This window comes from Cibotium barometz, chromosome 66 (genome assembly GCF_041138505.1).
Source record: "Cibotium barometz isolate CiBa-2024 chromosome 66, ASM4113850v1, whole genome shotgun sequence".
Lineage (NCBI taxonomy): Eukaryota > Viridiplantae > Streptophyta > Polypodiopsida > Cyatheales > Cibotiaceae > Cibotium > Cibotium barometz.
This window is the reverse complement of record NC_141111.1, coordinates 11,834,005-11,857,817: the sequence shown is the minus strand read 5'-3', so window position 1 is coordinate 11,857,817 and position 23,813 is coordinate 11,834,005.

Sequence of the window (23,813 nt, the reverse complement as noted above, 5' to 3'; positions counted from 1 at the left end):
GACTTTAAACATGGATGTAGAGTGATTGCTAAAGGCAAGAAAGAAGGAAGACTGTTTAAGCTGGATGCTGGAATTCCTGAGCTAAAATCAGCCATGTTCTCAAAGAGCAGGAATGTGGTACAGGATATTGATATGTGGCACAAGAGGATTGGCCATGTAAATATACAGAGATTAAAGAACATGCAAACAAGAGGCATTGTGAATGGATTGCCTAGGTTCAAATATGATGGACATATGCATGTTTGTGAAGCCTGTCAGTTTGGGAAGCAGGCAAGATTGAGGTTTCCTAGAGAAGGAAATATGAGTAACAGGCCACTTGAGATCGTGCACAGTGATGTATGGGGTCCTGCACAAAACCCGTCTATCAAAGGCAGCTTATACTATGTTACATTCATTGATGACTTTAGCAGGATGACATGGATATACTTTCTCAGGGAGAAGAGTGAAGTATTGGAAAAATTCATGGATTTCAAAGCTTTTGCAAAAAAGCAGTATGGCTGTTGGATTAAATGTCTGAGGACAGATGGAGGTGGTGAATACACCTCAAAAGCTTTTGAGCATTTCTTGAGGAAGCATGGAATAAGGAGACAATTGACTTGCAGGTATACACCTCAGCAAAATGGTGTGGCTGAGAGAAAGAACAGAGTCATATGTGAAGTGGCAAGGGCAATGCTTAATGAAAAGAGCATGCCAGATTATTATTGGACAGAAGCTTGTGCTACTGCAGTATACATATTGAACAAAACACCTACAGCAGCCATTCATGGAAGCACGCCAGAGATGCGGCTCACAGGTTACATGCCAGATATTGGGCATCTTAAAGTTTTTGGATGTATAGCTTATGTTCATGTGCCTGATGAAAGGAGAAGGAAGTTGGATCCTAAGGCAGAGAAATGTATATTTGTTGGATATGCACAGGATCGAAAGGCCTACAAGTGTTATAATCCACAAACTAGACAAGTGGTCATCTCACGTGATGTGGTGTTTGATGAGCTTGCTAGTTGGTATAAGGCAAAAGATGAGGGTGTTATTGAGACACTTGAGGCTGATGTACATGTGAACTTGCCATCACAAGCAAGTTCAAGTTCTACTACTATGTCTGGGCCAGCAGCAGCAGCAGAAGCTGAGAGTAGCAGTGTACGTCCATGGTCAGGACGTTTGAGGCATGAGAGCGTGAGCACTGGGAGTAGTGCTATGGACAAAGGAAAGAAGAAAGTCGAAGGGATTGGAATCACAGGATATGAGTCATCCAGTTCTGAAAGTTTGGATGAGGAGCTTGGCATACCTGTTTTACGCACACCTGGTGTGTTGGAATTAGGGTTGCAGGAATGCACACACAACTTCAAGAAGATGAGGAAGCTTGAGCACAACACAGTAGTGTATTATGAGTGCCAAAAATGAAAGATAACAAGCCCTAGAAGATAATGGGCGTATATACAATGCACGGGGGAAAAAACCTCCTAGTGAGGGAAAAAGTGCCCCGGATTGTTGGAATTAGGGTTGCAGGAATGCACACACAACTTCAAGAAGATGAGGAAGCTTGAGCACAACACAGTAGTGTATTATGAGTGCCAAAAATGAAAGATAACAAGCCCTAGAAGATAATGGGCGTATATACAATGCACGGGGGAAAAAACCTCCTAGTGAGGGAAAAAGTGCCCCGGCGGTCCTAAGTGTGTTCACACACATCACTACTATAATATGGTAACAAATCCCCCCTGGAGTGATGCGGTGAACAAGAGCTAGCACTCATGTATAGGGAAATGTCTAGCTATGTGGACGAATCCACAAAAGGGAGTAAGCCCAAAGCTTTGCGAAAAGCTTCGAACTTCTCACGAGGCAGAGCCTTTGTGAAAAGGTCTGCAAGGTTATCCTGTGTTGGCACATAAGCCAAACTGATCTCTCCTGCAGAGAGTCTCTCCCTGACATAATGGTAGTGCACCTCAATGTGCTTCGTACGAGCATGGAACACTGGGTTCCGCGCAACTGCCAATGCGCTCTGATTGTCAGTGAAGATGGTGGTGGCAGATGGCTGCCCAACACCCAAATCAGCCATAAGGCGTCTGAGCCAAACACACTCAACCGTAGCTGTGAAAGCTGCCCTGTACTCAGCTTCACAACTAGAAGTGGCCACAGTAGGCTGCTTCTTGCTCACCATGATATGCATGAGCTTCCAAGCATGAAGCAAAAACCACTCGTGGACACGCATGTGTCATAACAACCAGCCCAGTCAGAATCTGAAAAAGCATGTAAATCTGGCGGTAATTATCCCCCCTTGGGATAAAACAACCCAAGATGCCGAGTACCACTCAAATAGCGAAAGATACGCTTCACTGCCTGCCAATGCTTAATGCCTGGGCTATGCATAAATCTGCTCACCTGTGAGACTGCAAACTGAATGTCTAGCCTCGTAATGCATACATAAATGAGGCAACCAACAGCTGTCTGATAGAGTGTGACATCAAAGTGATCTCCAGCATCATGAAGACTCAACTTCAAACCTGTCTCCATTGGAGTAGCAATAGGCTTGCAGTCTTCAAGGCCAAATCTCCGCAACAATGTTTCAATATACTTTGTCTGACACAAAGCAATACCTCCATCACACTGCTTAAATTGTATCCCCAAATAATGATGCAAATGCCCCAAATCTGACATCTCAAAAGAGGCATTCAAATCAGCCTTAAAATCAGCAATATGACTCTCATTTGGTCCTGTGAGCAGCATGTCATCGACATAAAGAGCAATGATTAGATGTACACCATCCACACGTTTAACATACAAAGTGCTTTCTGTTGGACTATTCTGAAACCCATGTGCAGTCAAATATGCATGTATTTTTTCATACCAAGCTCGTGGAGCTTGCTTTAAACCATATAAAGCCTTTTTTAACCTGCACACTTTGTTTTCCTGCCCTCTTTGAACAAAACCACGAGGCTGCGATATATACAGCTCCTCATGCAAATCTCCATTTAAGAACGCAGTCTTTATGTCCAGCTGATGTACATTCCAACCATTATGAGCTGCTAATGCACAGATGCTACGAACAGTGGTCATACGACATGTGGGAGCAAAAGTCTCATCAAAATCAATGCCCTTCTCTTGAGCATAACCTTTTGCAACAAGCCTAGCCTTATGGCGATCCACTGTGCCATCAGGCTTACGCTTCAATTTGTATACCCACTTAGTGCCAATGGCCTTCTTGCCAGGGGGCAAGTCACATAAAGACCATGTACCATTCTTCATAATAGCATCGTATTCTGCTTGCATAGCAGCCATCCAATTTTCTGAACTTTGTGCCTCATCAAATGAAACAGGCTCACTTTCATCGCACATACTAGAAACAGCCAATGCATAACAATCTGACGCATAAGAGGCACCATGAGAGCCAGAACGAGTGCGACTAGACAAAGGGGCATCCAACTTGCTGTCACGCAAAGTCTGCACCAGCCATCTAGGCATATTCCTAGAGCCCTCAATCTCTTGTCTCTCATCCTCAAGTGCATCATGCACATCTGCATCAGATATAGGCTGATCTGTGCCATCATTTAAAACCTGCATAGGCTGAAAAACTGCCTCATGAGGTATTGCACTTGACTGTGCACCACTGAAAAGAGGCAACAATGTATCATAGACATCACGTGAGCTGATATCTGTCTCCTTAGTACATGAAACCAAGGGCTGAACTGCATCTTCCACAAATACAACATCACGGCTAACCAAAATGCGCTTTGTCTGTGGATGATACAAACGATAGCCTTTGCTCTCAGCACTATATCCAACAAAAATACATTTGACAGCTTTGTCATCCAATTTTCTGCGATGTTGCACAGGCACTAATGCATATGCCAGGCAACCAAAAACACGTAAATGGCCAACAGATGGCTTGCGGCTATGCCAAGCCTCATATGGAGTGACAACCTGTAATGCTTTGGTGGGACACCTGTTTAGTACATAAGTGGCACACATGACAGCCTCAAGCCAAAAACCATGTGGTAGACTTTGACTCTTAACCATACATCTTGCCATTTCCATGAGAGACCTGTTTTTTCTCTCAGCCACACCATTTTGCTGTGGTGTATACGGCACTGTACATTGGTGTTTTATCCCACGCTCAGCCAGAAATGCATTAAATTCTGAAGACATATACTCCCCCCCTCGATCTGAACGGAGGGTGCCCATCTTACTTTCTGACACATTTTCAGCCATAACCAAAAACTGTTTGAAGCACAAAAACACTTCGGACTTTGCCTTCAAAGGATATACCCATGCATGCCTGGTAAAATCATCAATGAAAGTCACGAAGTAAAGGTAGTTTCCAAATGATGGAGTTTGCATGGGACCACAAACATCACTGTGAACAAGCTGCAATCTGCGTTCAGCTCTCACTGATCCATCTTTGGGAAAGGAAGCACGCTGCATTTTACCCAATATGCAGCCCTCACAAACATGCTTGACAGGTGCCTCAAGCTTAGGCAAAGAAGACACCATTTCAGATTTCTGCAGGCGCAGCAAACTTGCAAAATTCAGATGACCAAAACGTGCATGCCACAGTTTTGCATTTGAAATAGCCTGCGTATCCATAATAGCACATGTTGAATCCTCTACACATTTGCCATCCATATTGAGCTTATACAGCCCTCGACATAGTGAACCAGATGCTACAATGATGTCACCACAAGAGAGATCATGAACAGTACATCTGTCATCCACAAATTTTACAACCAAACCTGTTTTGGCAAATGCGGAGACTGACAGCAGATTCTTTTTGATCCCTGGCACATACAATGCATCAAAAAGTGTAAAGGTGTTGCCATTTGCAACATTCAGCACAATCTGTCCAACTCCTTCAACGGGATAAGAGGAGTTATTGGCACAAGTGACAGTATTCCCTGTGGGAGCAGACTCAAGGAAAGTGAATAAACTGCGCTGCGAGGTGATATGCTTAGTGGCACCACTGTCAAAGTACCATACATCTGAATCTACTGCAGACATACATGTGTCATGCAAAGATGGGTCATAACTGCACTGCGCATTGAATGCCCATTCTGTATCTAGCACAACATTAGCAGATTCATTGTTAGAAGGAGAGGCATCTGCAACAGCCATACCAGCCTCTTTCTTCTTAGCCTCTTTCGCAGCCAGCTTAGGACACGCTTTGATGACATGATCATTTCCCTTACAGTACTTGCAAAATGTCTTCTGTTTGTCACCCTTCTTCTCATCTTTGTCTTCCTTCTTTGGTTGCGCAGCATTTGCAGATTTCTGCTTACTAGAAGAAAAGCCAGCTTTACCTTTCCCGCTTCTCTGACTAGCAACGAAAGCTTGATCTGCGACACGCATAATATTCCTGTTTTGCCTTGACTGGTCTTCTTGCAGCAAAACAGAAACTAACTCCTCAAATGATAAGGCATTGGGATTGCCTTTCATCATCAAGCGAAGAGTGGAAGCAAAACCCTGATAAGAATCTGGTAGACCATTCAAAACAGTCTGCACAAGTGAACTGTCTGACAGGATTTCATCTGCAGAAATGAGCTGCTCTTTGAAATCCTTGATCTTTGTCAAAAAGCTATCCATAGAATCACCTTCGTTCATATGCTCACTCTCCAACTGTTTTCGGAGATAAGCAACACGAGCCTCATTTCTTGCCTGATACAATGTGGCAAGTACATCCCAAGCATCCTTAGAAGTCCTGCAGGAGCGAATATGTGGGATAATGGTACGTTTGACAGACAGCGCAATCAAGGCATGAGCCTGCGCATCTCTACCATCCCAACGAATCTGCTCTGCTGAAAGTGGTGGTTCTCGAACAGCTGCTACAGCACTTGTGCCTGCACCATCATCAACAGTACCTGTTTCTGATGTGTTTGCAGCATTCCCAGCCACAATAGGACGTGCATCAATACCCTGCACAATGTTCCATAACCCCTTTGCTACCAATACATGTCGCATCATATATGCCCACAATGGATAGTTGGTGCCATCCAACTTATCCTCAGCAGCCAACATGCGGAATACATCATTGTTGTCAGCCATGGCCAATGACTGTACTACTAGATGTAAATGCTGTCTGTAAGAGGTAAACCTGTATAAAATCGACCTGTGCTATGTAGCACAGCCCAAAACAGACGAATGGGCACCTGTCCTGCAGATTTTAATCTTGACAGAAAATCTGCACAGTAGGACGATTTTGCCTGCGCAGTACTTGGAATGCAAAAACGGAGGGCGAAATGACTTCAGATCAAAATTCTGAAACGAACTAGCCCTACGGGCTATCCCACAGCATATACTAACCTGCAGACGCTCGTGAAACCTCGTCGCAATCGGAGGAGATGAAGCGGCAGGTGCCGGTGATGCTGCCCGGGAGGAGGAAGCCTGCTCTGATACCAATTGTTGGAATTAGGGTTGCAGGAATGCACACACAACTTCAAGAAGATGAGGAAGCTTGAGCACAACACAGTAGTGTATTATGAGTGCCAAAAATGAAAGATAACAAGCCCTAGAAGATAATGGGCGTATATACAATGCACGGGGGAAAAAACCTCCTAGTGAGGGAAAAAGTGCCCCGGCGGTCCTAAGTGTGTTCACACACATCACTACTATAATATGGTAACATGGTGCTAGACAGGACAGATATGTGCCACCACATGCTAGAGTCACAGGTGTACAGAGTGACCCGCATGCATTGCGGAGATCCCAGAGGGTCAGATATCCTGTTTTGACAGGTTGACATACAGAGATTTTGCTATGCACTATGCATACATGACATCTATGGTAAAGCATGTGGAACCTACATGCTACACAGAAGCTATTGGAGAGCATGTATGGGAGAAAGCAATGGACATAGAGATGGATGCATTGGTCCATAATGATACATGGGATTTGGTTGCCCTACCAAAGGACAAGAATGTTATTGGATGTAAATGGGTCTACAAAGTGAAGTGCAAATCTGATGGTTCTATTGAAAGACATAAGGCAAGATTGGTAGCAAAGGGACATGCACAGACTCATGGATTGGATTATGATGAGACGTTTAGCCCAGTGGCTAAGATGGGCACAGTGAGAGCAGTCATTGCTATGGCTGCAGCTAATGGCTGGGAAATGCATCAGATGGATGTTAAGAATGCATTTCTTAATGGAGATCTACAAGAGGAAGTATACATGGCACAGCCAGAAGGGTATGTACACCCTAGATATCCCACTCACGTATGCAGGTTGAAAAAGGCATTATATGGTCTAAAGCAAGCACCACGTGCCTGGAGTGATAAGATGAGTAGATATCTTATCTCACTTGGTTTCCAGATTTCTACAGCAGATTCTTCACTGTATGTGAAGAAGACACAGCATGGGATTGTGTTACTAGTCATCTATGTGGATAACTTGATTATTACAGGTGATCATAGTGCAGATGTGATGCATGTCAAGCAAGCTTTAAGTGGGAAATTTGACATGAAAGATCTTGGTGAGTTGAGATACTTCCTTGGCATTGAAGTGGTGAAAGATCATGTAGGTACTTGGTTAGTACAGCGCCAATATGCCTTGGATATGTTGGCAAAGTATGGCATGACAGGGTGTAAACCTATGAGTACACCATTGGAGCAAAATATGAAGTTGAGGGCTGATTATGGCGAGGAATTGTATGATCCTTCCATGTACAGGAAGATGGTTGGTAGTCTCATATACATGACTATCACACGCCCAGATTTGAGTTATGCAGTGGGGCTAGTCAGTCAGTTTATGCAGAGCCCCAGGAAACCACATTTGGATGCAGTGAGACGCATCATGAGATATGTGAAGACCACATCACATTATGGTCTATTTTATGAGAGTGGTAAAAGCTTGGACATTCATGGCTACACAGATGCTGATTGGGCAGGTAGCGCATATGACAGGAGGTCTACTAGTGGATATGCTTTTACACTTGGAAGTGCTGTGGTGAGTTGGAGTAGCAAAAAGCAACCTACAGTTGCTTTATCCAGTACAGAGGCTGAGTACAGAGGTGCAGCCATTGCTACTTGTGAGGCTGTTTGGTTAAAGAGTCTCTTGGCAGATTTATGTGAGCCTCTTGATGGGAAAGTTGTCATACATTGTGACAACATGAGCAGTATACAGCTGGCAAAGAATCCAGTGTTTCATGCGAGGACCAAACATATAGAGGTCCATTATCACTTTGTCAGAGAAAAGGTGCTGGATGGTACAGTTGATCTTCACTATGTGAAGACTGATGAGCAGGTGGCTGATATCTTCACGAAGCCACTTAGCAGGGAGAAGTTTGAGTACTTCCGGACTATGTTGGGAGTACATGGGATGAGCTTGAGGGGGAGTGTTGAGAGTCTTGATATCCCAAGCTCATCTACATCTTCATCGGCAATACATCATGAGCTTGAGAGGGGCTGTTGAGATATTCAAGCTCGATGTCAGTGTGAGCCAGCTATGCTATGTGCTGGCAGATTAGGTAGGAACATGTGTGAGACATAAATGACCGCGTGTCCAGCTGGTCATAGTGTGTGGACATTAGCTAGGGTTAGTAGAGTGTGGACACAACTCATTGTGTGTTGTGTGGATTATGGATTAGTGCATTATGCTTTGTGTGAGAGTGGACATGGCTTCCCTCTATGGTTAGGGTTTGCAATAGACATTAGGGTTTGCTCCTGTGTGTGTGTCTTCTCCTCTTCTACCGTTCTTTCAACAAAAAGTGCACTCGAAGGTCTTCTTGGTTTCAGGAGTGGCTTTCAAGGATTAGGCTTGCCCTTTGACAAAATAAACACCACCATCAACATAGCATGAAGAGGATTCATTTTGACACACATGCATCATTAACTCATGCATTATACCATACATGGTGTGGCTAGGCATTGCATACATTATACCATATGGCTTACTACACAACATTACCATAGCATCATTCACAGGCAAAAAATAGCGTGTCACAAAGTATGCAAGATATGCAATAATTGCAATATGAAATATATTAGAGTGCAAGTGAGTATCTTTCTAACTCTCAAAAAATATGGATTTTAGCACCGAGTAGTAGCCTTTGATTGGATAGAAAGCCTAAAGCCTAAAGCCAAGAAAAATTAGCAATTAGTTGCAAATAATAGGCGCAAATGCCCATAAATGGCGACTGGTTTTCTGCGGCATAAACACAGTGTGGTTTACCAATTTAAAATCCCTTTCAGGGGGACATTATCCAAGGCATAAGCAAGCCAAGGCTATGAAGGTTTGCCCCAGCTCGCAGCAGATTGCTGATTAGCGGAAAATTTGTAGAACGACGTTTGATTTGGGCGAAACTTTAATGTTGTGCAGCTTGGCAACAAATTGATTGAATTGGCATTATAGCCCCATGCGCCCACACCTAATCAACAACTCCAGCCAAAAACACTGAGTTTGGTGGGGTGATTAAGACTAAATACACTAGGAGAACATTAACTCAAGAAAATCCTAAAGACCTACTGCTCTGATACCATTTGATGTGAAAATGGGAGAGAGGAAAGGAGGAGATTGCAGCAGAAAGCACGAGCTTAAGGAGGAACAAATCATAATAATGAGTAATAAAACATAATTAATGGGATTAACTGAAGTGATAATGATAATTACACACACTTCATGCTTTGCATTAGATGTGCCGATTTATAGGCAAGAGACACAAGCTCTATACATCATCAATGAGGTCATCAGATTCCATATTCTCCTCCTTTATAGTAGGAAAAACGGTGGAGGGAATGTAGGAGAGAAAGAGGTGCCTCCTCTTATTATGAATAAAGAGTAAATGTCTCCTATTTGTATTGAGACCTTAGGAAAATAACCCATATGTTTCGGTCATTATTTCTAACATTGCATTAGTAGGCGGTTCAAGGTTACAAGAGCATTGGTTAACTCGAATGATATTACAGTAAACTCATAGTGGCCATAACAGGTATTGAAAGTTGTTTTGGGTATATTTGCTTCCTTGACTCTAATCTGGTAGTAACCAGACCTTAAGTCTATTTTTGAGAAAACTTTGGCCCCATGAAGTCTGTCAAGAAGCTCGTCGATGCGAGGGATAGGATACTTATTCTTGACGGTGACTTGATTTAACCCCCGATAATCTATGAGGAGACGAAGAGTATTGTCCTTTTTTTTTGGAAAAGAATGGGTGCTCCCCAAGGAGAGCTACTGGGACATACAAATCCTTACTCAATGAGTTTGGAAAGTTTCTCCTTAAGCTCAATGGCTTTAGGAAGAGACATTTTATAGGGTGTTTTTGAGATAGGTTGAGCTCCAGGGATCACCTCAATTTCATGATCGACTTCTCAAGGAGGCGGTAGCCCTGTGAGCTCGTCACAAAGGAAGATGTCAGAGAATTCTTGGAGCTAAGAGGGTTCTGTTTCTTTACTAGGTTTAGCAGCTTTGTTGAGCTTAACTAGGAAATATTGTTGTCCCCTACGTGCTCCTTTGAGAAGATGATTTGCCTTGAGTACCCTAGAGTTAGGTTTACCTGCCTTTCCCGAACTGATACTACTTGGCCAAGCTCATTTTTAAAAGTGATGCTCCCTTGGTTACAGTGAATACTAGCATTGTTTGCAATTATCCAGTCCATTCCAAGGATCCCATCATAAATTCCTAATGGCAAGACTCTAAAATGACCATGAGTTTTCTCACTACCCAATTCAAAATCAAGGTTTCCTATAGAATGTTGAGACACTACTTTTCTTCCCACTAGCTAGTTCTACAACCATTCTTCTAGCTGGTTTTTGACCCAAGTTTAATTTTTGTAAACACTTTGGAGAAAGAAATGAATGGGTACTGCCATAATCAATCAAAAGCTGGCATGGCTTACCGTGATGAGTGGTTGGGGTTTAAATAACACCAAATTTGTAAGATTCCTCCCCCAACCCCTTTTTGATGTCTAGTATCTTCCCCTGTAATCAATCCCTCTTCAGAAATATAAAGACCTTGTTTCTAACTGTTTTAGCCTAGAGAGAGAAAATTATTCTAGAGAGAGAATATTCAGATTATGAATATTTTGGATAGAAAAATAACTCATCTTATTAAAATAAGTTCCCCTGAAATAAAAATTCAAAAAGAATTTTCCAATGTGCAATTGGAAATAGGTATAAAGAACCTTAGTCTAAGGGTCTAGATTTTCAGAAATTTTTGGATTATGGTCCAATGTGCAATTGGAATTAATTGGAAATAGGTATAAAGAACCTTAGTCTAAGGGTCTAGATTTTTAGAAATTTTTGGATTATGGTCCAATTAAGGTTCCTATGGGCCAATAGCATCAATCCATGTGTAGGGAGGAGATAAATCCAATTTGTAAAAGAAGATACCCAAAAATGAGTAAATGCTCACATAAGATGAAGAGTTGAAAATGTACAAGGTTTATTGGTAAAAAACTATGAGCAATAAAATTTTGACACATATGTAAGGAAGGAGAGTTCTTTAAAGAAGGTGCATATTTCACATAAGATGAAGAGTTGAAAATGTACAAGGTTTATTAGTAAAAAACTATGAGCAATAAAATTCTGACACATATGTAAGGAAGGAGAGTTCTTTAAAGAAGGTGCATATTTCACATAAGATGAAGAGTTAAAAATGTACAAGGTTTATTAGTAAAAAACTATGAGCAATAAAATTTTGACACATATGTAAGGAAGGGGAGTTCTTTAAAGAAGGTGCATATTTCACATAAGATGAAGAGTTGAAAATGTACAAGGTTTATTAGTAAAAAAACTATGAGCAATAAAATTTTAACACATATGTAAGGAAGGGGAGTTCTTTAAAGGAGGTGCATATTTCACATGATTGAATGAGTTTTTAACTCAAAAATAATGTGATATTTTTATCTCTCATCTATCTTGAACCAAACCAAATCAAAATGGAACCAAATCGAATCAAAAAGTAACCAAACTAGGTCCAAATCTAGTCCAAATTCAACCAAACTGACTTGGAAAATTCTAGAATCAGTTTGTTTGTTAGGAGCTCAATTTTTCCTATAAATAGAAGCCTTCCCTTGTTGAAAAAAATATAGTGTCTTATGCATTGTTACTCTACTCTACCTAAGCCAAGAACTGTGAATTCTTTAATAATTCACTAGTTTTTGATACTTCTCTCTTTCTTCAATCCCCATTGGTGGCTCCATCAACATACTAAACCAATTGATTGGTTGGGGGCCTCTACCGTGATCAAAGAATCAAGCAAATTATAAGATAAGTATAGTGAATTTTGATCTTTTCTATAATTTCTCAATGATTCTCTCTTCTCAACCCTCTCAAGCTTGAGAAGCTTAATTGATATGGTTTTTGAAATGCTATTGAAGTTAATTAATGATAGTAAAGAATTACATAAAATTCTACTTATATTTAATTCTAATGGTCTTTCTCTCTCTCACTTAAGAAATGGTCATACTCATGACCCTTTTCAATCCAAATGAAGCTTTTCATAAGGATTTTTCTTAATCCAAGATTAACCTATGCTTGAGGCCAAATTAATGGCTTTTTTCTATGCTTTTAGTTTATGTATATCGTTGATTCAATCCATTATGAATTGATGATCCAATTAGAGACCATGCTAATTATTTCCTTAATGATAAGCCTTATCCCTTAGAAAAAATTGAGATTTATCAGTCATAGTAGCGGAGCTATGACAAAATTTTTATAGAAATTACGCATAAAATAATTTCATTCAAAGCATAAAAAGAGGACTTCCTACCATAGTCTAGGAACTATCATCCTAGATTAATTAAAAGAATTTTATTGTAATCATGGAGGTGTGGAGGTATGCATGTAGATGTAGATGTATAGATATGGATGTGAATGGAGATGTGGATGTATGAATGTAGATGAGGATGTATAGATGGGGATGTGAATGGAGATATGGATGTATGTATGTAGATGTAGATGTATAGATGGGTATGTGAATAGAGATGTGGATGTATGCATGTAGATGTATAGATGTGGAGGTGAATAGAGATGTGGATGTATGCATGTAGAAGTAGATGTATAGATGAGGATGCAAATGGAGATGTGGATGGATGCATGTAGATGTAGATGTATAGATATAGATGTGAATGGAGATGTGGATGTATACATGTAGATGTAGATGTATGCATGGAGATGTAGATGTATGCATGGAGATGTATGCATGTAGATGTAGATGTATGCATATAGATGTATAGATGGAGATGTGAATGGAGATGTGGATGTATGCATGTAGATGTATAGATGTGGAGGTGAATGGAGATGTGGATGTATGCATGTAGATGTAGATGTATAGATGTGGATGTGAATGGAGATGTGGATGTATGCATGTAGATGTATAGATGTGGATGTGAATGGAGATGTGGATGTATGCATGTAGATGTAGATGTATAGATGGGGATGTGAATGGAGATGTGGATGTATGGATGTAGATGTATAGATGTGGATGTGAATGGAGTTGTGGATGTATGCATGTAGATGTAGATGTATAGACGTATAGATGTAGGTGTATAGACGTATAGATGTAGATGTATAGACGTATAGATGTAGGTGTATAGATGTGGATGTGAATGTGGAGGTGGATGTATGCATGTAGATGTAAATGTATGGATGTGAATGTGAATGTGGATGTGGATGTATGCATGGAGTTGTGGATGTATGCATGTAGATATGAATGTATGCATGTAGATGTGGATGTAGGGATGTGAATGTGGATATGGAATGTGGAATAAGTAAGGTGGGTTGATGAGGGATAATGTGGAAAAATGAGAGTTAATATAGAGACTGTATTTGTAAACTGTTTGTAAATGCTGTTTGTAAATGATTGTTTGTAAATGCTGTTTGTAAATGATTGTTTTATGTCAAGAATGCTGGGGGGAGCATTTTGGCCATCTTGTGATTAAGGTCGTGATGATAAAGTTGCAATGAAGGACGTCTCGCGTAGCAAGGTCGGCCGAGGTCTTGACCAGCCTCGATGCGATTAAAATGGTGAGCTTCCGGTAGTACGGTGGATGAGGGGCCAAGGAAGCGGCCTATGAGTGAAGCGCTAGGTCACCTGCGAAGGATCCTAGAGGGTGCTGACCATACGGTGCTCGGGCTCTGGGTCGCCTAGGATACCCACGCGTGCGTCGAGGAAGATATTGGAACAAGAGTAGGAGTTGTTTTCTGAATTCGGGCATGGATCTGGTTGATTGACCTTGCTGGTCTTCAATGGATGAGTCCATGGCTCTTTATATGGATCTGTTGGTTGATCTTGCTGATCTTCAACAAGAGTCCATCTTGATAAGTGATTATATTGCCGAGTATTATGGGCTAGGAACTATCGAAACGGCCCCTGAGCGTTCTAGTTGCCAATGATGCCATAGATACTCTGGTGAAGGAATGATGGGAAATTAAGAATCAATTGGATAAATTGGAAGATGGTGATCAATGATACTATGGTTTTATTAAAGGATTGTTTTAAACTGGTTGAATCTGTGAAAAGGCAATTTCATATTGGGGTGTGTGAGTGGTGTGACTAGTTTTATTTTTGCATGAACATCCGGCTAGGGGGCCTTGGAACTCTTTTCCTTGGTACCCGGGACAAAACCTAACCAAATTCTTAATTGGATCCCATCACTACAGTGGTTGGGCGGTTGGCTAACCCATGGGACTGGATGGGGTTAGGCTGGACTGATGGATCCATAAATCGAGACTCAAACTTTTGTTTTTACGATAGATAAAATAAATCCCGGACAGTAACTGTTCTATGGATAGGAATCAACGGCTGTGCCTCTTGAATGGGGAAAAAAGCGTTGATCCCAATGATCCAAGTGCAAGTTTCTCCCTTGATCTGACCAAGTATCTTATAGATGTAATTGGATCAGCTCGATCAAAAATGATCTTGACTACGTTAGAGTAAAAAGTTATCCTGGTGGAATCGCCCATGCTTTCCGGTAAAGGAAGTTTTTCCGGGTTCGGTTTTAGAACAACCGACGGATTAGTCTCTTATCCGGATATCCGTGGGTGAGGCCCCGAATGTGATACCCCTGTCCCGCGCGAGAAGTGCTACTTCCGCTGCTAGTATCCCGAATCTGTTGCTCGGTGGGAATAGGGATCTTACAAAATTGTTGATTTGTACCTTGATGTTCTACCGCTGCATGGACGATGGCACGTTCTTCTTTGGCTATATCCAGAGTTGGTTAAACTAAGATATTTGAGACTAAAAATTTCATTCATCTTAATGGATTCATGAGATGGCGGGAGATATCGTTCCTTCACAACTTACTTGATATCCTCCCATGTTTGGGGTGTTCAGTGACTCCCTTGTTGTCATCACAACACCATTGCTTCCACTAGAGCTTAGCATCCGCGGGTGAGTCAAAATCGTGCAAGCATGGACTGGTTTGCCACTCCAGTTCCGACAACTGAGAAATAATCATCCTTCTCGATATTTGAACCTTCCCCCTTAAAGAAGGGGGTTGCATTTTCTTGAGTAGGAGCTTCTTCTCTTGAACATCTGTATATAGTGCATTTGGGAGTGAAGGTTGATCATCCTGGTCATCATCGTAAGATTAAATTTTAGGATTATAAGACTCATACTTTACATTACGCTCATGCTTTTAAAAGTAAAACTTTTGAAATCATTTTAGTTCTCAAATATTTACAAGAAAAAGTTTTATTACAAAGGTTTGAGACTAATATAATTAGTCTTATTCATCATAAGATAAAAATCCTAGGCTCAACTAGACATAAGACTAGAGCAGTCCACATAGGTAAAATATGGGGGTTCCATCGTAGTTTCTAAGACACAGAAGACTGATGGTAAGGGTGGTAGACTCTGGATTGGGGCCTGTGTGTCCCAAAACGGCTACCCTGTCTTGCGGCGGGTACGACTTGCATTACTTGGTCATATACCCAGCGGTCCTGTGGTATATGCGATTCCCATCTATGGTCACAGAACTATCGGGCCTAGGAGTACCCACCACGAACCAAAATAAACGGACCATCTTCAACTTTTAGATCCAACAAATCCGCTTTAAATCGATGGTGATATTCCCAGTTCGATTTGCTCTGATGAAAAATACCTCGGCCCGCGATTCCAAAGGTGATCTCTACCCCACCCTCTTTGGATACGAGAGGTGTAAGGGAGGGACAATCTCTCAACTATCTATACCATAGTATCACGGAACTCGAAATTTGAAGAGTGGCAGGCCATTTGGAAGATGCACTAGAAGACTAAGAATCTCGAGTAGGCATCACCCTCTTCCTACAATCATTCAATCACCAATTCAAATTTTTCTAGTAAGTTATTTTATCAATCAAGATTAGGTAAAACATATATTCCAAAACAATCTTAATTAACAAGTCCTAGAAACTAAGATCGGCTCTAATACCAATTGTAAGGTCCCCCCTTCCTAAATAGGGGAAACCTTTAAGATAGTCTACTAAGTCTAACTTGGGATAATTTCCTACTCGTCGACACCTTGACGATGTAAGATACAAGGATACGATTAGTAGGTATGACTTAGTTCTATCCCACATGGAGAGTGTGGTCTTTTAAAGGATTTCTAACTCATAGAGTGATCGACCTTAACTCGGGCAACCTCTATTCTTGACTTCTAGAAACAACGTTTTTTTCCTCATCTATGCAAGTCACAGCCACACTGACCTAGTCCTCTAGAGTAGGATTGCCTAGGGATTTATTTATCTAACATAGAGTTTTAATTAATTTATTGTAAAATTACCTGACTAATCGGGTCCACCGTCCATAGGATGTTGTCGTCAGGGCATTCCATCCTCCCACTTTCCACCCAACTCACGCGTCAATTTATTTTCTAATTAATCCTACCACACTGTTTGACATAAATCAACAAATTCCTTAATTAAAGGCCTTACACATGGTTCGTTTAAAAATTCTTTATCAATGATACACAATGTTTACAAACAAAGGATTTAAAAAAATAGATACAATGTTCAAAATTGTTCATATCCAAACAACGGATTTAAAAAAATAGATACAATGCTCAAAATTATTCATAGCCAAATTCAGGCTCTTTACTTATTCTACCGATGATCTAGAATTTGGCCTTCTAGCCTCTATAGACTAGGCAATCCATACGGGACCATACACCTCATCGTTGGCAGCTAGCGAGGGCTCAAGCCAGCCTATCGCCCTCTCAGGCTCCATCACTTAATCCTCCCGCCCCTCAAAGGGATGTCTACATGCTAGGGAGGGCTTATTCACCGCACTAGCTTGGGCCTACAGAACTAGGCACCATCACAATATTTGCCTCCATTGGCAAAATCTTATTCTCCCAATGGAATGGGGGATACCTTGGGTCGACTCCGGACCTCGTTAATGTTGCCTCCATTGGCAAAATCTTATTCTCCCAATGGAATGAGGGATACCTTGGGTCGACTTCGAACCTCGTTAATGTTGCCGCACCTAGCTACACAAGCACGAAAATGGGGTTAGCGTCAAGTCGGCGGGGAGAAGATATACCTATACTTCTTAACTCAATCAAGATAACAATTTACAAACTAAACTATAGAATATGACATATTTCATCACTTTTCTTGAGAAAACAAAAATTTCACAGAAATTTTGGTATAAAGAAAAGTGGTATCTTCTTTCTTATTCTTTAAAGTTAACATTAAAGATTAAACGACGACCAAGCTAACCTGGTCATTAATTCTTTGTGGGGCTCTAAAGGGGAGAGATGGGGTGGCATCTGGAGCAACCTATCTAGACTCATTGTTGTGCGCATCTCTCGAGATGATATTTTGGTGCTTTCATGAAGGAACCATTATGCCCACCTTCTTGTAGCCCACAACATCACGAATCCAACACTTCAGTTGGATCACAAATCAAAGCTCATTTGCTCAAGTTATGAGCAAAAAACTCCTAGGTGAGAACCACCTCTAAGAGCCTAAAAGCCCTTACTAAAGTCACTGCTAATGGGGGGAAGGTGTCCTTAAACTGGATTTGCAGGGAGAAGGGTGCAGCTATAGGGAGAGAAGAGGGAGTTCTCTCTTAAGTCTATTCACACCGGCGGGGGGGGAGAGCAGCTAAGGACACTCCATCCTCAAGGGTGAGAGGAGGTAACATATTCTATGGAGGGCTTACTTGGATTGGGATGTGGGCAAAAAATGGCTTGCTGGAGGAGGGGTGCAGTAGGCTGTCAAGTGCAGTACCGCACAGACTGTCGGGTATGGGTAGAGTAGAGTGTTGGGGGTGTGTCGACCACGAGGTACTGGGGGGTTTACATAGGTGTGCTATGGGTACGAGTGCAGATGCAGGGAAAGGGAGAGAAAAGCGTGGGTGCAAAGGACGGTGTACGGTGATGGTGTACGGTGAAAGTACAATGACTTGTGGCTTGCATGGGCATAGGCAAAGAAATGGTACTTGTGCATGGGCAAAAGCTATGGTATGCATGTACCTTCCGGGTCAGAGGTAGCATGAGCATCCACGTGGTGATCTGTGTGGACCGTACACTAGGGCGATCGGCCTTTGGTCCTTGCACGGGCGTTGTACAGGCGCTCGAGTGTGTGTACGATATCTTTTTGGGGCGAGGACCCTTAATTTGGGATGCCAGCCTCGATATGCATGCCAGAGCGCCTGACGGTGCAAAATTTTCTTTTCGGGGAAAATGTCTAGGGTTAAGGTTTAAGTTTATCATATTTTAATTGAAAATAACTAAAAATTTACGTATAGGCTCGATCCGGTGTCCGTTTAGGATGCTGTAAAATCCTATATTATGGTAAAATCATGCATAGATTCTGAATTTGGACTCAGAATTCTAAGATTCTAAGTGGAAACAGCTCGTTTATTAAAATTGTTGATATTTACACCACAAAGGGCCATAAATTCATGGGCATATATTATTATTGAAGATGGGCATGTTACAGCCGCTCTCTTAATGTTTGCTCTCCTATTAAAGAGCAAAAGTTTTATCCTCTTATTCCTCCAATCCTCCGAGAAGGCGAGGCCCGCATGTGGAAAAGCAAACTCAACCTTGAGCACATCAATAACATACTGTTTTGAGAGCTCATCCTATGCTTTCCACTTCTTAAAGGAGTCTGTGATCTCCAAGTTAGCAAGTACATGCATATGGTTGATGACTTTCTTCCCTCATGCATCCACCATGAGGGCCCCATTGACATCCACATTATATGGTAGGGTTCATGGATCAAATTGTGGGATGGCTCTCCTTGAGTTTCATGAATCCCCCCATTGGGGAGATGACTCGAGAGATCTAGTACTACTTTTTCCAAAGCAAAAGCGCCATGTTCCTCCCTGCTACTATGTCTACTAGACCCCCTAGACTCCCTATAGCGTCATGGTGAAGATGGACATAAGGGAGTGAGGGTGGGTCTAATCGACTTTGGCAGTGTAGGCTCATCACAACCATAGCGTGATGGGTCTCCCCCACTCGGACCTGTGCCTATCAATGGAGTGGACTATATCCCCATAGAGACGACTGGCCATATGGAGTAGATTGCCCATATAGAGTTAATTAGCCTGATGGTATGTTGGCCTGCATATAAGATTAAATGAATTGACCTACAAAATGCATAAAGGATAAACTCTATGTATGTGAAAAGGGATGTCAAAACATATCTGTGTCTATGAGAACTGATTACATGCCTGCTGTTGCCCATATCATTGGTTGATGATATTAAGCAAGTTTGCGACATCTGGGTCCTATGATGGGTCAATCAACATTGCCTATACATATAAGCCAAACCAAATACATGCCTAAGAGTCAATTTCTAGAAGTATAAAATATTCATAAATAACTATACATAAAAGGCTTATGCATAGAGCCTACACATAGAGCTATGCATAAAAAGCTTTGTGCATAAAGCTTATGCACAGAGCCGATGAATAAAGCTTTGCATAGAGTCAAGAGCATATGGCTCAACATCATTCACACCCTCTGTAGCCAGTGGGGGAAGCTACAGGGAGGTTTTGACCACATGCAAAAGCGGTGGGAAGCCTTCTTGAGACTTTGGAGGCCTAGCTCTTTCCTCACAGATAGAGGCGGTTGTTAAATTTGCAGCAATGTGATGAGCTATGGTGGATCAAATGCAAGAATCAACATCATTAACAAAGAGATTAGATGATGATTAAGATAAGATTAGTGCAATTAACTGATAGCCTAATGTAGGCATGGGATAATAAAAAACTAACAAATTCTCATTAGGCCAATGCCTCAATTTATAGAGTTTACATCCAAGCATCTAATCCCACTGATCTCTCCTTGATTCACTCCACCGATTTTGCTTGATTCTCTCCACCTCTTCCCAGAATATCTCCACACATCCTAAATCTTCTCATGCTACCCTTTATTCTCTTCCAGTAGATACCTCTCACCTTTTCACAGCTTCTCACTCATTAACGGTTTCTCTTTTACAGCTTCTTGCCAAGGGCTTGTAGCCTAGAATCCATCAATTTACCTCTCACCTTTTCACAGCTTCTCACTCATTAAGGGTTTCTCTTTTACAGCCTCTTGCCAAGGGCTTGTAGCCTAGAATCCATCAATTTACAGTTTCTCTTTTACAGCCTCTTGCTTGTAGCCTAGAATCCATCAATTTGTGAGCCCATTATCTTACTAATCACCTGGCTAATTAGGATTAGTAGATAATTAAGATTTTTACCTCTTTTCAACTAGCTCTCTGCACCCTCAGCCCAGTGGAGGGGCTTGATCTCCCTCCAGGAGCAACATTAGGGCAAGTGCTTCTAGGAAAGCATAGCCAGCCTCCCCAAAGTCTCCCCAAAGTCCAGCCCATTCAAACAAAATCGCAAACCGCTAAGTCACTACCGCCACATTTCTGAAGGAGAAATGAGATCTCTGCTGCTCCAAATCAAATTGCTCTAATTCCTCTTGGCCCTAGGGGTTTTCAAGGGTGCTCTACAAGCTGGTGAAGACAAATTTTGATTTGATCAAGTCTACAGTGAGATTCAAGCTCTTCATCAAATCTGCAGGTGACTTTGGTAAAACAGAGATTAAGCATTCAATGTTTGGTCAAATCTTGTGTTTCTTGGCTTAATCCTCTACTAGACTAATTGCTATTGATGGCCTTGAAAGGATTTGAGCTCATTTGAACTCTAAGGCCTCAGATCTGGACTCCTCGCATATTCTTTTTTTTCTACACATAAAACAGAGGATTAATTTGCTAAAATCAGTGTGATTAATCAGCACTAATCACTACTTTTTTTGGTGCAATTGAGGGTTAAAATTAACCATTAGGTATCTAATACAGATCCCTATACTTCAGATTTCAATTCGGAGATGGTTTGATACTCCAACCATTCCGTACAGATTTGTCACCCTTGATTTAATGTAATTTCTGGTAAAATTATGCTGATAAATTTATGGTAATCAATCATCTTGCATTTACCCCTTGGTTAATGCCTACAAATCACACTCAAATTCAAGATTATTCACAGCCAGAGTTTCATTTGGGAATGTTCATAAGAATGAATGATATATGCAATATGTATTGGGCACACATGGGTGATTACATCATTGTAAAAATGGGATCAAACACTGCCCTTGTCCAAAATAAGGCAAGAGGTAAGACCTCCCGCATAGATTTGGGTTTGCATTGCATAATGACACAAGATAGACATCAAGCCCAAAAGAACTTTCAACAATACATTAAAACATGTTGCTCACATGGAGCAAGAACTGACAAACAAGCTCGTGGCCCCAGCCATGAAAGAAGAACATCTCTTTCCAAGAGGAGGATCAACACCGAGGAAGAACTAGAGGAAGCATTGAAGGAAGACATAGACGCGTGAAGAGTAACTGCCACGACAAGAAGGCTGAAGACAAGAGAAGATATGAGGCTCCAAGAAGTGAGGAGCCATGTGAAAATCTCTGAGAGAGAGTGAGTGAGAGAGAGAGAAACCCCACAACCCAATGTAATGCCCCAACAGAGTAAAACCACCTCTGAGCCACTGATGATGTAGGCCATGTGGTAGATGTATGTGTGAGCACTTTAGTCAAGGTCACGGGCACTTGTAGTAGCCTTGGACACATAGAGAGAGAGAGTGTCAAGGACTATGAGTTTAGGGACTTGAGGCACTGGTCGCGGACTATCAAGTAAGAGGGAAACTTGGTATAGGGTCCAAGGTGTGCTAGGATTATTCACTTGAGGGGAGGTGTTGAAATATACAAGTGACTAGGGTGTGTGCGGAAACAAGCCCTTAGCAAGAGGCTGTAAAAGAGAATCTGTAAATGTGAGACAACTTGTGAAAAGGTGAGAAGTATCTACTGGGAGAGAATAAAGGGTAGCATGAGGAGATTTAGGAGGTGTTGGGAGAGGTGGAGAGGTGTGGAGATATTCTGGGAGAATCAAGCAAAAGAGGTGGAGTGAATCAAGGAGAAATCAGTGGGATTGGATGCTTGGATGCTTGGATGTAAACCCTATAAATTGATGAAAAGATATAGGGGGGAAGAGAGCTTGAGCTCTTGCAAGCACACACACACACTCACAAAAACCTAATAGAGAACACACAAGGTGAGAGGCTGAAAATCTTCTTCTACTTCTTCACTCAACACTCAACACACCATATACAAAGATGAGAGTACACACAATATGAAAGGTACTCAACCAATACATACACGGGTTCTCTATAGTGTGAACCCAACTAAATGAGCTGGCGCTATAATTATCCAGTCTCTAGAATGGCTGTCGCACAGCCTATCATCCCACTGGCCGCATATCACCCATGATCTCACCAACCATGCCAGTGGTGTAAGTGTGGGGCCTATCCCCCAGGCGGGTCATCAGTGTCCACCGCCTCACTGGATGAGCTCAATATCTCAACACTCCCCCTCGAGCTCAACTCCATCTCATGTACACCAAGCGAAGCCCTGAATCTACGGAGCTTCTCTGTACCCAATGCTTTGGTGAAGAGTTGACTATGTGTACAAGGGTTATTAGTAAAAAACTATGAGTATTACTAAAAAAATGAGATATTTTGGGTATAATGATTCCATTTTGACACATGTGTAAGGAAGAGGAGTCCCTTCAAGGAGGCGCCTACTTCACATGCTTGAATGAGTTTTAAACTAAAAAATAATGTGATATTTTTATCTCTCTTCTCTCTTGGATCAAACCGAATCAAAAAGGAACGAAACTAGGTCCAAATAATGTGATATTTTTATCTCTCCTCTCTCTTGGATGAAACCGAATCAAAAAGGAACCAAACTAGGTCCAAATAATGTGATATTTTTATCTCTCCTCTCTCTTGGATGAAACCGAATCAAAAAGGAACCAAACTAGGTCCAAATCCAAATTCAACCAAACTGAATCTGGAAAATTCTAAAAATCAGTTGGTCTTGGTTAGAGCCTCCCTCTCCTATAAATAGAACCTGAGCCCTTTGTAAAAAAATAGGAGAATTATACTATGCCAGAACTATGCTGAAATAATGATAATTTTTACTATTCTCTAAAGTTCTGGAGCTTACCTCCTTCTTCAATCTCCATTGGTGGCTCCATCAACATACCAAACCAATTGATTGGTTGGGGGCCTGTACCGTGATCAAAGAATCAAGCAATTTGTAAGGTAAAGGATGAATTTTGATATTTTTCTATAATTTCTCAATGTTTCTCTCTTCTCAACCCCTCTCAAGCTTGAGAAGCTTAATTGGAATGGCTTTTTAATGCTATTGAAGTTAATTGAATGGTAGTAAGGAAATACATAAATTTTTATTTATGCTTAATTTTAATGGTTGTTATGTAATTTCTCTCTCTCACTCAAAGAATGGTCATTCCCATGACCTATTCTCAATCCAAATGAAGCTTCTCATGAAGCTTTTCCCTAATCCAAGAATAAATTCTATGCTTGTTTAATTGGAG